This window comes from Podarcis tiliguerta (genome assembly GCF_965153285.1).
Source record: "Podarcis tiliguerta genome assembly, chromosome: 18".
Taxonomy (NCBI): domain Eukaryota; kingdom Metazoa; phylum Chordata; class Lepidosauria; order Squamata; family Lacertidae; genus Podarcis; species Podarcis tiliguerta.
In genome coordinates this window covers 205402-219454 of record NC_139551.1, presented here as the reverse complement: position 1 = coordinate 219454, position 14053 = coordinate 205402, and the positions used below count along the sequence as shown (strand labels likewise).

Sequence of the window (14053 nt, the reverse complement as noted above, 5' to 3'; positions counted from 1 at the left end):
GTGCTGTTCTGCTGTCGCCCCACTGAGCCCCACCAGGGGGCAGCAGCGCAGCGTCCCCAAAATTGGTAAAGAAGAAGATTGGCAAAATAAATTACTGAACTATGCAGGACAAATTATTGGGGGGGACGGGGGACGAAGGCAATTGCTCAACGCATATTTTCAAAGCTTTGTGTACAGGCTTTTACATTAGTATAACTTTTAAAAGTCACTTGTAATAAGATGAAGAAGATTTCAAAATTGGATTGTTAAGTATGTAAGGTTTTATGGACGTACATAAACAAGTATATTATAAAGGAACCAAGAGGGGGAGTGGAGGGAAGTCGACCCCCCCAAAAATCAAGGTTTAATTTGTTTATGACATTTTTCTTTTCTGTTTTTTTCCCCTTTTGTTATTTTTGGAAAATCAATAAATCGTTATCAAAAGGGGGGGGAATTGCAGAATATTGAACCTGGTTGAATTTGGGGGGGTTCAGTCCCCTTGCCTCCCCATAGATGGCAGCCCTGCTTTTGTGATCGATTATGCATTGGAGAACAAAAAACCCCAGCTCCTGGCATTGCTCGATTTATAACACAGAATACAACTGGGTTGGTTTTTTTTAAGAAATACAATCATGGGACATGCAGAAAATATAAAGCAACGCTGTGCTTTCTTCATGTTTAGGGCTACTCTCATTTTCCTACTCATATTGAAATACTGCCCCCTCAATGAGGCCAAACTTAGATTCACAAAATGTTTAGGGGTATGTGTAGCCTTGCGTCCCCCCAGAAAAAAGCACCGGCAATAATTATTATTATTAATTTATTTCTACCCCACCCATCTGGCTGGGCTTCCCCAGCCACTCTGGGTTGCTCCTAACAGAATATTAAAAACACGGTAAAACATCAAACATTAAAAACTTCTGTTATAAGAAAAAAAAAACCTGCTCCCTTTCCCTTATGGGGTATCCAAGAGCCCGTCTAGAGGCCTTAGGTGGGTTCCCTACCGGTAGGAGAAAATAACAGATCAGGCTTACAATCCACTTTGCTTCTCAGTATTCTCTGGTTGGCGTCTGTTATTTTCTCCTACTGATAAAAAAGCTACATAAGGACTCTTGGATACCCCATAAGGGAAAAGGAGCAGTTTTTTCTTCTAACACTTTGCTCAGGAGTAAATGGCTTCTGCCCGCACGCCAAGGCCCCTTTATGTATGAGCTCCCTCCCAGAAAAGCCGAGCGACACATCTGCTCTGCGGTGGAAATCGAATTAGCCAGCAGAGGAGAGCAGCATGGCAGCCATCGCCACCCCTTCTGCCCTAATTGGGTTAGCCTCTTGCCTATTAATGCTTGCCGAAAGAAGGGACGATCGCTCACACGGCCGATGCCCTGCAAAGTCCCAGAGGGGAATGGCGGGGACTCGGCTGAACCCCCAAATAAGAGGGAGGCAGTAAGCGGTGAAGATCGGTACCCCGGCTCTCGGTACTCCTAGATCCCTTGAAGGCAGTGAAGGTCCTGTGTCCAGAGGCGCTTGGAGGATGGATGGCGGCTAACAGATTGAGGTTGAATCCTCACAAGACAGAAGGACTGTTTTTGGGGGACGGGGGCGGGCAAACGTGGAGGACTCCCTGGTCCTGAATGGGGTCACTGTTCCCCTGAAGGACCAGGTGCGCAGCCTGGGAGTCATTTTGGACTCCCAGGTGTCCATGGAGGCGCAGGTCAGTTCTGTGTCCAGGGCGGCTGTCCACCAGCTCCATCTGGTACACAGGATGAGACCCTCCCTGCCTGAGGACTGTCTTGCCAGAGTGGTGCATGCTCTGGTTATCTCCCGCTTGGACTACTGCCATGTGCTCTCCATGGGACTCCCTTGAAGGTGACCCGGAAACAACAACTAATCCAGAATGTGGCAGCTAGACTGGGGACTGGGAGTGGAGAACATAGAACACCAGTCCTGAGAGACCTACATTGGCTCCCAGGACCTTTCCAAGCACAATTCAAAGGGTTGGTGCAGACCTTGAAAGCCCTAAACGGCCCTGTATCCCTCACTAGCTGCAAAACCTCCTGGGCTTTTTTTGCAGAACATGGAAAGCTCATTTCACTGGCCGGCCGGCTGAGCCCACAATAATTTCACCTGTGCAAAAATAAAAAGCGCAAGTCGATGAGCAGTTCACAGCCGGAGGAAATTCAGCTATATTAAATTCTCCCTCCAGTTGGGGACAGGAGGCAGCCTCTGGCCTTGGTCTGGCACCCAGGGGAGACCCTACTCTGTACATCCGCCCGGGGCTCTGGACGTCTCGTGCGATAATGGCTGCAGAAAAATAACTACCACACTTAGCAATAGATTTTGTAGCATTTGGGAGGCTAGTGTGTGTGTGTGTGTGTGTGTGAGAGAGAGAGAGAGAGAGAGAGAGAGAGAGAGAGAGAGAGAGAGACACACACACACTTGATGGAGGTAGAATTCTGTGTATGTATGAATTCATAGTACAGTGGTACCTTGGTTCTCAAACTTAATCCATTCCGGAAGTCCGTTCCAAAACCAAAGAGTTCCAAAACCAAGGCACACTTTCCCATAGAAAGTCATGCAAAATGGATTAATCCGTTCCAGACTTTCAAAAACAACCCCTAAAACAGCAATTGTACATGAATTTACTATCTAACGAGACCATTGATCCACAAAAGGAAATCGATAAACAATGTACTGCAGTCACACAATCAATCAGTAGCTGAACTGGGTTCCACACGGTCAGAAAAAACCCCCGAAAAGAGCCACAAAAACAAACACGCAAAATAAATAGCAAAAACGGACAGACCTCAGCGTAACACTCAAACGGAGCACGTTCGGCTTCCAAGAAAAGTTCACAAACTGGAACGCTTACTTCCGAGTTTGGGTTCCAAGTTGTTTGAGTACCAAGCCGTTTGAGAACCAAGGGACCACTGAATTGTAGAGTTGCAAGGGACCCCCAGGGGTCATCCAGCCCAACCCCCTGCAACGCAGGCTGTCCCTTATGGGGGGTCAAACCTGCAACCTTGGCGTTGTCGGCGCCACGCTCCAACCAACTGTGTTCCACCATCAAAATTGGCAGCCCGCATTTTTGCAGGCTGCCCATTCTGGTCCTTGCAGGCTCAGGGGGCTGAAAGAGCAGTTGACCTTTGAATTCCTGCCCAAAACACCCCCTGGGACAAATAATGCAGAACTGATTGGTACCCCCAGGAGACTCTAAATCAAAAACTCCTGAAGCTGGAGGAAGAGGTGGGGGGGGGGGCAGCCTCCTTCTCCAGGAAAGGCCATTTCCGAAGCCTGACTTTCCCCTCTGCTAAATTCGATCGGAAGGCAAGCAGCCAGATCCATATCTCCTGCACCATCATATTACAGGGCAATAAACAGGTCTGGGCTAATAAGGCACAACAGCAGCCTTCGACCAGACTGCTGCTCGCTCCATTTCCATGCTCGGCAGGACCTGGGCTTTTAAAGGTAATTTTGCTCCTTTCCAGCTCACAAACCGGGAGCCTTCCTCTCTCTCCCTCGCCAGCGTTTGCAAGTTAAGAACCAAACAACAAAAGAAGATTGTGGGCTTGAGGGGTTTCTGAGAAGCAGGTGTTTTAGGAATTCTAAGGTCTTATATATATAAAATAAATGTTCATAAATGTACAAGGCAAACACATACATAAGTATATCAACCACGTGTCTGAAATAGTACAGGAGAGCAATCCTGAAGCCATTTGGACTCTCCCAAATTGACCTCAAATATTTCCCTGCAAGGAGGAAGGAGATGGGAAATGCTTTCCAATTGTCTTTGGACTGTAGGGGCTGCTTACATCTCCTGTAAATACAGTCTGGCAAGTATCTGTTCAGCTGAGCATACTCTCAATATGCGTAAGAGATTCAGGAACTAAGTATTTACCATCTCCAAGGAAATAATGTATTATTATTATTATTATTATTATTATTATTATTATTATTATTATTTGTACCCCGCCCATCTGGGTGGCTACCCAGAAAGGCAATCAGATAAGGCATTCTCAGGTATCCTGGCATACAGGAGAGAAGCAACACACTCCAATTTTTGCTGGGGACAACCTCTTTCTATGATGTATGGATGATGTTTTGGAGGAGGGTGGTCTTGAGCTACAGGGTGGGCAGTTTCAAAAGTCTATATAAGAGCTTGCACACCTTTGTTTTGGGTTCCTCCTCCCTCCTGCGTGTGGGGAGTGAGGGCCCCGTTGCAACAGTTAATAAAGATCAGGCTTACAAGCTGCTTTGCTTCTAATATTCTCTGCTTGGCCTCTGTTATTTTCTCCTACTGATAGAGAACCCACATAAGGACTCTATACAGGCTTTTGGGTACCAAAAAGGAGCAGTGTTTTTTTCTTATAACGCAGGGATGCCAGTACTGAAGGGACCCAGGATGGATTTGCGGCTGCCAAGGACTTCAAGGACCCTGGAACTGTAGGGCTGGAGGGGAGCCCGAGGCTCATCTAGTCCAACCCGCTTGCAATGCAATGGGAAGGCTTCGGGGGCAAGGGGAAGATGCCCGGGGCCTCGCTCACTGGGAGGGCTGCCCCCGTTGCAGCAAAATGCCCAGTACATTTGGAAGGAGGCTGCTGTCTACAGAGCAGAAAGTGGGGGCAGCCTGAGGCAGTGTAGCTCTGGGATCGGGGGGGGGGGGGAATCCAGGAGGTCTCCAAATGCTGCTCCTGCCTGCATGACAGTTGCTAAGACCCCAAAGCGCATTGCTCAGGATTCAGCTCGCTGCAAGGAAGACGTTTTAATGGCGGCACTTGCAGAGTAGAGGCAAACAGGTCGGGAAGGGTGACTCACGCACAAACGTCTCACGCCCCTAAAAGCAGTCCTGCGCCATTATCCTTTCCAGCCTCTGTCACGGCCATTCCTGAGATCATCCTCTCCCTTTGCCTGTCAGTAGCCACCAATTACAGGGCCCGCCAATTCTTCTTTAAAAATAAAAAGAAAGTATTGCCACCGGTTTGTTCCCAAGCAGGGAGGATTAAAAGCCAAGCGGTCTTCCTCCCTCACCTATCCACACAGACACGCAGCACCAGCTCTCGCTTCCTGCTTCTCCACAGGACCAAAGTTTCTGGCGCTTAGAAAGGTAGACTGCCCTGGGAGGTGGAGGCTTTGCGTCGACCCATCAAGAAAAAATTCGACAGGGCAGGTATCTCTTCTGCCTACTTGCACAGCCTTGATGTGACTGCGTGACCAGGTTGCATTCCTAGGAAGACTCCTTAGACCGAGTCAGACCATTGGGGCCACCTAGCTTAGCATTGCCTGGGCTGGTTGGAGGCAGAGGGATGGTGGGGGGAACTGGCTAGGGAACCCCCAGAGGAAGAAGGTTCAGAGCTCAGGGAATGGGGAGGGGCAATGATGAGGGAGAAGCAGGAGAAGACTGGGAAGAAGAGGGAACAGGGCTTTGTGAGCGGGGCGAGTCGGTGGCAGAGAGCAGTCCAGAGTCGGAGGCAGGAGCTGAAGCAGGAGAGGGAGGAGGAGGAGGAGGAGTTTGGATTTGATACCCCACTTTATCACTACCCAAAGCGGCTAACATTCTCCTTTCCCTTCCTCCCCCACAACAAACACTCTGTGAGGTGAGTGGGGCTGAGAGACTTCAAAGAAGTGTGACTGGCCCAAGGTCACCCAGCAGCTGCATGTGGAGGAGCGGAGACGCGAACCCGGTTCCCCAGATTACAAGTCTACCGCTCTTAACCACTACACCACACTGGCTCTCGTGGAGGCCAAGAGGCAGAGATCCAGCTGGGAAGGGAGCCCATAGGGGAGAAAGGAAACTGACCCTAAACCTCTGCTGCCTTGCGGGATATTTTGGGAGAAGAAAAGGCTCAGGAGTGAACCCGACGCCAATCCAGAATGGAGTCCCTTGTCTGCCTCCTTCCAGCAACTCCTGCAGCCAAGCTGCTGCCCAGCGTCTTGCTCTACTTTCCTTCGGACCCCGTCAGCGAGACCAAGAGGGGGTTTCTTTCCCCATCTGACAGCCCAAGACTTCCCTGCACACAGCCCAGGCTGGTCACCTCAGCGCTGCCTATTGCAGCAGTTGGACTTCACTCGCGGGAGCACGCTCCATTGTCTCCCAAAGCAGAGACAGCTGTAACAAAGCACCGGGTTGTTGTGCAATCGACGTCGGAGGTTGAGAAAAGGGTAAAAATAAGATTTTCGTGCTGGGACACACTGGGTGGATCTCTTTATGGCGGCCGGGGGGTTCAGCAACAAAGCCCCTCGGGCTGTGGAAGCAGCTGCCTCGCCGGGCCCTGGGGTGCCACTCAGGCACGACTCGGCTGGGCTGGCAGCACATGAGTTTGTCATGAATCACCCGGAGGAGCGCCTGGCATGACTCAAATGGTGCTCTCCTCACCCATGCCGGCATTTAGTGACCAGGCACTGATTCAGAGGGAGCTAGCGGAAAACTCTGAGGAACAGAGAGACCCCCGCGGCCCACGCTTTGCGGGCCAAAACCTCCCAGGGGAAAGACCCGGTTTGGAAATGTGCTGCTCCCTTTCTTTTCTTTTCGATCTTCAACGTTTTATTGAAATTAAAATGAAGAAACATATAGAAGTATTATCTATAAAGGAAATAAAATAAAAAATAAAACTTATTACATTACAATATGTTCCTCTTGGATACCTAACGACTTCCCATCACCCCACCATGCGTCTACCACTTAATCTATCTAGCGCACTGTTTCTGTTTCCTTTTGTTAACTTTCATCAATATTATATTTCTCATACTGATCCATCATACTGCAGAAGTCATTCAAAGGCTGCCACAGATGTCATGTTATTACAATAATCCATTAGAATTTTTTTATATACATATCCCATTTCCTAATAAATGTCTGATCAGAGCGACCCCTCAATTTTTGTGTTAATTTAGCCAACTCAGCGTACTCCAACCGTTTAGTTTGCCACTCCAGCTTTGTCAGTGTTTTCTCTCCTTTCCAATTCATAGTGATTAGAATTCTTGCCGCTACCATAGCATACAATAATATTTCTCTCGCATTTTTAGGAATATCTGGGCCTAATATCCGGCCCCCGAGCCTTAGTTTGCCTGCCCATGGTCTTGACCCAACAAGAGTTCCCCTGCTAAGCTAGAGCTAGAGCTGAATCATCGTAAAGCTTGGTCTGCGTATATCTTTTTGAAAAACACACGCAGCCACTTCGAAAGAAACTAAAAACCCACAGCGGAATTACTAGTGAGTGAGTCATGGGTTGACAATCTAGGGGAAAGTCGCTTTGAAGGCAGAGGGAGGGGAAAAGAGAAAGGAATATGTATATATTTATCGATTTTGCTCCAAGGCCAGTTCTCGAAGAGCGTTCTCATTCCCCTCCGACGCCTTCCAGGCTTCTCGGTGATGAAGGGCTTCGGAATTAAATTCTGCACCTGAGCCCCCTGGATACGAGGCTTCGACTTCCGCGGAAAAGAGTGGGTGGGTGGGGGGAACAGCCTTCAATTATACAGAAGCTCCCGGTCTCTCCCTAACAGCCTTACAGCCTCTATTTGCCGCTGCCCCTCCTGCCAGGCCCCAAACCTTCTTCTAGATGGAAAACTGCCAGGCGCAAAGAGGTAGAAACTCTCCCACAACTGGGGGGGGGGGGAGATTCTGAGAGACGGGCGGCTGCACCCGCCACCCGCTTCCCAAGCCATCTGCTGGGACCCCAAAGCAACCTCAATGAGGGCAAGTCTCCTGCCAAGCCATTCGAGGATGGTGCACGTCTGTGGGAAGAAGAAGGGGTCCCAACTAAAGAAGAGGAGCAAGTTAAATTAATGGAATATGCTGAAATGGCAAAATTGACAACAAAGAGGAAGAGACGACAACGAAGAGACGTTTATTGCATATATACAGAAACAGTGTACACAGGTTAAGACATTAGCAGGGTTTTAAAAATCACTTGCAATTTTGCGATGAACGGATAAGAAGTAAATTGACATGTGGTATATTGATAAATAAGGGAACCAAGGAAGGGGCTAGAGGGAAGTCAATTTGTTTTCTTTTGTTTTGGTATTGTTTTCGTTTTTATTTTCTGTTATCTTTTGAAAATCAATAAATTGTTATAAAAAATAGAGAAAGGATGGCGCACACCTGAAGCCCTCATCGGAGAACAGCTTCCAATAAGGCTGGCTGGGGCTCAGAAGAGCAGCTTGGTGATTATGATTCTTTCGCTGTCATCCCTTCATTGCGGCGGGTCAGACTAGATGACTCTTGGGGGACCCCTTCCCACTCTGCACCTCTACGGTTCCTGAATCCTGCAGCAATGCTGGACTCAAGGAACAAAAGAGCAGAGGTTCACTGCCTGGCAGCCCAGCCATTCCCCCTGATTTGTGGCCTGGGGATTCAAGAAGCAGAAGAGGAGGAGGAAATGGGTTTTTTCTGTCTGGCGGAGAGTTCGCAGGCAGGTCAGCGAGGATCTCGCAAGGGGAGATGCGGAAGCGTCAGTCCAGCTTTGAGAAAGCCTGGGCTTAATCACTAGACGCTGATGGAAGAATTCAATGGCACCTGAGGCTCTGGATTACTGATAGCTAGAATGAGGATAGCTAGGATGAGGATAGCTGGATGAGGATCCCTAGATGTCTGGGGCTGGGGAGATGCCTCTGGGTCTGACCCCTGGCTTTCCAGACAGCTCTTCCATAAACATGGTCTTAACAAGGAGTCCGCAAGTGACTGTGGAGGCCAATTCTGGATCCCCACGTCCTTCCAAAGTGGGGACATTGATTTCCAGGCAGGAGTTGATCCCGGTGAGGGTTTGCCAAGCATGCCTTCCTCTTGGCACGTTTCTCCCTTGCGTCCTGAGTTCGAGTGTCTTCAAAGCCCACGACACCTTTGGTAAAGGCTGTTCTCCAACTGCAGTGCTCGCAGGCCAGAGTTTCCCAGTTGTCGGTCTTTATACCACATTTTTAAAGATTTGCCTTGAGAGAGTCTTTGAACCTATTTTGTTGAGCACCAGCAGCATTACTCTTTCCATTCTTAAGTTCGGAATAGAGGAGTTGCTTTGGAAGATGATCATCAGGCATCCTCACAACATGACCAGTCCAATGAAGTTGATGTTGAAGAATCATCGCTTTGACACTGGTGATCTTTGCTTCTTCCAGTAAACTGGCATTAGTTCGCCTGTCTTCCCAAGTGGTGTGTACAATTTTTCGCTCCCCCCCCCCCCCGCCAGCCTGTCACCTGAGTTACTCTCCCACTCTCTCTCTCTCTCCCAAAGGTGCTCAAATGCCTTCTCTCTCTCTCTCTCTGAGGCAGGGCAAACTGACCGCAGAGGAACTAGGTGCCATCAAAACAAGGACGACTCACAAATCCTTGCCGGAAGCCATCAATTCAGCAAAGTCATGTTGTTGTTTTAAAAATTCATTCTTTATTAACAGCCTCAAAACTCAGAAACGAAAGCAATCATGTTCAGACTTTCAGAGTGTTGTTGGTCCTGTTGACAGTGTGCCTTTCTTTTTTTCATTCCCCCAGGTGAGAACAGCAGACATGACATAAAAAAATGATGATGGATAAAGAGGATAGAGAGAAGTTTTCTCTCCCTCTCGCAGAACACTGGAACTTAGGGACTTTTGACGGAGCGGAGTGTTGATTCAAGACAGATAAAAGAGAAGACTTCTTCATGCCGCACAGAGTTAATTTATGGTGCTGAGATACCCACAAAACAGACGTTGCCCACAGTTCCAGTCACTACACAGAGGCAACTGAAGGTTCAAAACTGCTGCAGAAGATAAGGCTTCAGTAATACAGGTCAAGGCGTTGCTGTATACATACAGCTCACAAGCTTTGCAGATATAGATAAAGATATAAATGCAAGTAGAAAGGATTTTTGTTGCTCCAGCAATTCAAGACTCCAACTTGTGGACTGACCCAGAGGGGGAGGTTCCTCCAGCCAGGAGGACTTCCTATCTCACCTGGTCTGGAGCATCTTCCCTCTTTGTGTGACCAGGTAGAGGGGCGTGACCCTAGCAGACCCCCGTCAAAGGGCCGGTCACACAGCCATCTTCCCCCTTCTTCTTCAGTTTATTCCATCTTGATGTCTTTTGCTGTCTGCTGGCTCTCAGCCAGCAGCACATGGGCTCAATCCCCACATGGGATAAACCCACTCTCTCTTCTGTAACTACAAGCTAGAGCCTGCCTTCAGGATCAAACTATGAACTGAATGTAAGTAAACTTCTTGTTTCTTCTAAGAGAAGACGGTTGTGTCTTTATTATTTTTTAAAGGGATTAAAGGGGAATTTACCAGGAACAATCCAATGTGGACAAGCCAGACTGACTTGCTTAACTCAAGAGATTCAAACGAATCTGTCAACTAGCTTCCTGCAATATGCTGGGGAATGTACTCTGCTACCAGCTCACTAGCGTGAGTGAGGAAGGATAATATTTAATCAATATATTTTCTCCTGCTACCCACATTCCCACAACCCTCAGTCTCTGTCCACACCTCTCAGCAAGGGGAAAGAAATTCTCTTGCATTGCCTGTGGCCCTCGACAGCCCCATATTGTTTCTTAAATGGCCCTGGTTTGGCCAGGTGGTTTTGCCTAGGGCCAAGCAAAATTCCTCTGAAGCAAAATTTCTCCCTTCACATCCCAAATTATCCAAATCCTATGCAATTTATTAATTTCTAGGGTTTAGGGGGGCCCCCAAATCTATAACAGCACAAAGCTCTTTGTTGAAGTCTGTTTGCCATCAATTGCTGCCGCCATTCTCAGCGCCTCGAGAACCTGTCCCGTTCAACTCTTTTCAAAATGAGCCTTCATTTCCCCTCTGCGAATATATTCAGCGCTAAGCTAGTTACAAGGTTTGTCCTCGTTGGGGTTTCAGATGGCAGGTGGCACTCTGTTCCAAGACAAAAATTGCTCTGCTGCGATGGTGTGCGAGTGTGCATGTGACACACACAAACACACAAACCTCTCGCTCTTCTCCTCCCCATCAATCATCTCAGACTTTGGTATTAAAAATAGACAGGCTTCAGTTTGGGAAGGGACTGAGACTGCCATAGAGACCATCTGCTCTGTACTCTGCAGTTTGGCAAAGCATGGATCCGTCAACCAGCCTTTTGGGGACGTTGTGCTTTAGGGCAAAGAGAGTCCCAGGGCTTTCAGGGCATCGCAGAATCTCGTTGAGCATGCCGCCCCTCTGTCTTTCCCCGGGAGTTCCTGTTCCACGGGTACCACCTGCTCTGATGGTGCCGGCACAGACAGCATCCTCTCTAGCGGGTGGCTTGCTCCACAGCCGCTCTCAGCAGAAAGAGGTCACTGGGTTGCACAGAGGCACAACGGGCACCCTCTTTGGCAAGAGAGTGCTGTTGGTGGGAGTGCCCAGTGGTTAAACCCAGTTTACCCAGAAGACACGAGCAGAGGCGTGCTGGATCAGGGCCATCTGATTCCCTTTGTGTGTGTCTGTGTGTCCCTGACATCTGATCCTCAGTGGTTAACAGCCCTGCCCAGTGGAGGCTCCACTGAGCTCAGCTTTAATCCACACAGGGGAAAAAGGCCAAAAGAGAGGTTTCGGATGAAAGAAAGAAAGAATTTAACCAGCATGCTAGTCTCTGCCCTTTCCTGAGTGCCACAGGGCAAACTCTTTCCAAAATGACACTTGGAAAAGAAACGCCACACGCTGGGCCTCTCAATCCAGGGCTGAAGGTTTTATTCCCAGAAATAAAACGCAGAATGTGCTGCCATCTGTGGCGTCGCCGGCGCCAAAAGGAGACGCTGGGATGTGGAAAGCCGTTATAAGGATATGCATGGAAATTCAACCAAGGGGAAGCGAGGAAGTCACTTAACAATGTTAATAAGTGTAATTTTAATAAGGTTGTGATTTATATTTGTTTGTTTATGTGTTTTGTTCGTTTATAATTTTGTGAAAATTAATAAAAAAATGTGGGGGGGGGAGGAGACGTTGGGTGGGGTGAGGGGACTTGGCCTTCTTCTGGGTACGCAGCGAGGAAGCACTCGGGACCCAGCTAAGAGCAGCTGCAAGTCAGGGTTCAACAGAAGCACCTTGAGGACCGGGTTCTTGGCAGGCAAATGTTGCCGGTGGCACAGATGGTAGCGAACAGGAGGAGGAACGTGGCAATGCGGGGGTGAAAAAATAGCGGCGGGGCAGATTGAGCGGCAAACAGACCAGTTCCTGACAGAACCTCGTAGGGTTTCCATGGCTCTGCATGAGGCCTTCGCCCTGACAAAGCAGCTCGTGAAACCCAGAAGTCTGCACCCATCACCCCCCCCCCAAAAGGGACACGTTTTCTCCCCCACTTTAAGAGGACAGTGACTTGCTGCCTTAGCAGACCAGGCGGCTGCAATGTTCCCTTAACTCTGAGCACAAAGCAGGTAGACTGCCCCTGCCTCTGGAGGATTCTTTTTTCTAAGGCTCCTGAATGAAGGTTCCGGTTGAAAGGGAGGTATGAGAAGCTGCCTTATTCTGAGTCATATAAATGCAGGCATTTCTGAACCATCTCCTGCTTCTCCATCCCTGCACAGACAATTCCATCTGGCAAAAGAAGAGGAGGGAGAGAGGCTGGCTTTGTTCTCTTCTGCACAAAAGCCGCTGCAGAAACCAACCTCATTATTCTCTTTTACTTTCTCTCTCCCGGTCGGATTGGAACATCCAGGCTGGCAAATTGCACCTGGAGGACCTGGAGGAAATGAGCGGAAAGAGAATAAAAGGAGGGCAGCTCATCTCGGACTTCCCAGGCCCTCCCTTCGGGGCACGGAGGCGGCAAAGGCACAGGGAGGTGCTGGCAGAAGCAGGCTCAGTGGGCAGAGCACTTCATTTGCACGCAAAAGGTCTCAGGGTTCAATCCTGGTGTCTCCAGGCAGGACCAGGAAAAGTCTGAAAAGAGCGGCTGCCGGTCAGAGTAGACAACACGAAGCTAGATGAACAGATGGTCTGACCTTCCGATGCTCCTAACTCTAAGTCACCCCAATGCAGTCGCTGGTCAGGGGCAAAGAGGTGCAGCACCATGAATTTGTCTTATATTCTTGTGTTTCGACCCCACCTTTTCCTCCAATGAGCTCGGGGCAGCGTACAGTACATGGTTCTCCTCCCATGCCTCATTTTTTAAAGAAAAATCCTTTTTATTGGTTTTTATACAAATACAAAAACCATGAAACACTTATCCAGCAATACATCTAGACATCTCCCACTCCTCATTTAACCCCCACAACCACCACCCCCTGCAAGGTAGGTTAGGCTGAGAGGCAGTGGCTGTCCCATGGAGGGTGGAACTATTCTGCACCATGAGGACTAGGATCTTGCTATATCATTAGAGGAGCGCCATAGCTCAGCAATGAAACGCCTGTTTTGCACCACCCGAAAGATTTCCAGGCTGAATCTCCAGATAGGGATGAGAACTACCACCCGGACCAATGGTCTGGCTGGGAATGAAGGGGCTTGCTGCTGAAACCAGAATCAGGAGGACTAGAAGATTGCATCGTTTTGAGGGCAAGGACAACAGCTCCGTGGCTCTTAAGATGCTCTGCCATGGAGATTCCCCCCCCCCTCCGCCTGCTTAGAGGGGGGAGGATGAAACGAGGACCAGCGAACTTCCTTTAGGGGCCGAAAATGCCCATTTGGGTCAGATAGCCATAGAGAGGGGTTTGCGACAGAGACCACCCCGCATCCTGGCCAGGCGCCCCCCTGGTCCACGCCCGGACCGCACCCACCACGAAGACCCTTCTCAGACACCCGGTAGAAGCTCTGCGGACCACGCCCCGGTCTCTCCAAAATTAGGGTGGCTTCGGAGCCCTAAAATCTCCATGCCAGCCCCTACCTCCCCTCACTGGACCAGCGCAGAGGGTCGCCAACCAAAGAACCCCCACCCGCAAAAAAAAAAACCCAACACCCAGCGCGTTTTAGCCGAGAAGGAACGTGGCGTTGCCCTCAACTCTTAATTGATTCATGTTTTTGTGCTCTCCCCAATCCTAAATCCAGGGCGCGCGCGCGCAGAGACCCTCTCCAATGCGGGATGCGCGCAGCTCCGAAGCTTCTCCTATAGTGCGAGATCTCGCCCCCCCCCCAAAAAAAACCCACACCAAATGTAGGCACCCCCCCATTCCCTACTCAGCGCAAAG

The 14053-nt window shown here is 49.4% G+C and overlaps 1 protein-coding gene across 3 annotated transcripts in view; it reads right to left on the bottom strand.

Moving 5' to 3' along the window:
- Positions 1 to 14053, bottom strand: part of PDE4C (phosphodiesterase 4C) — a 50331-nt gene that overhangs the window by 24673 nt on the left and 11605 nt on the right. The window lies entirely within an intron of this gene.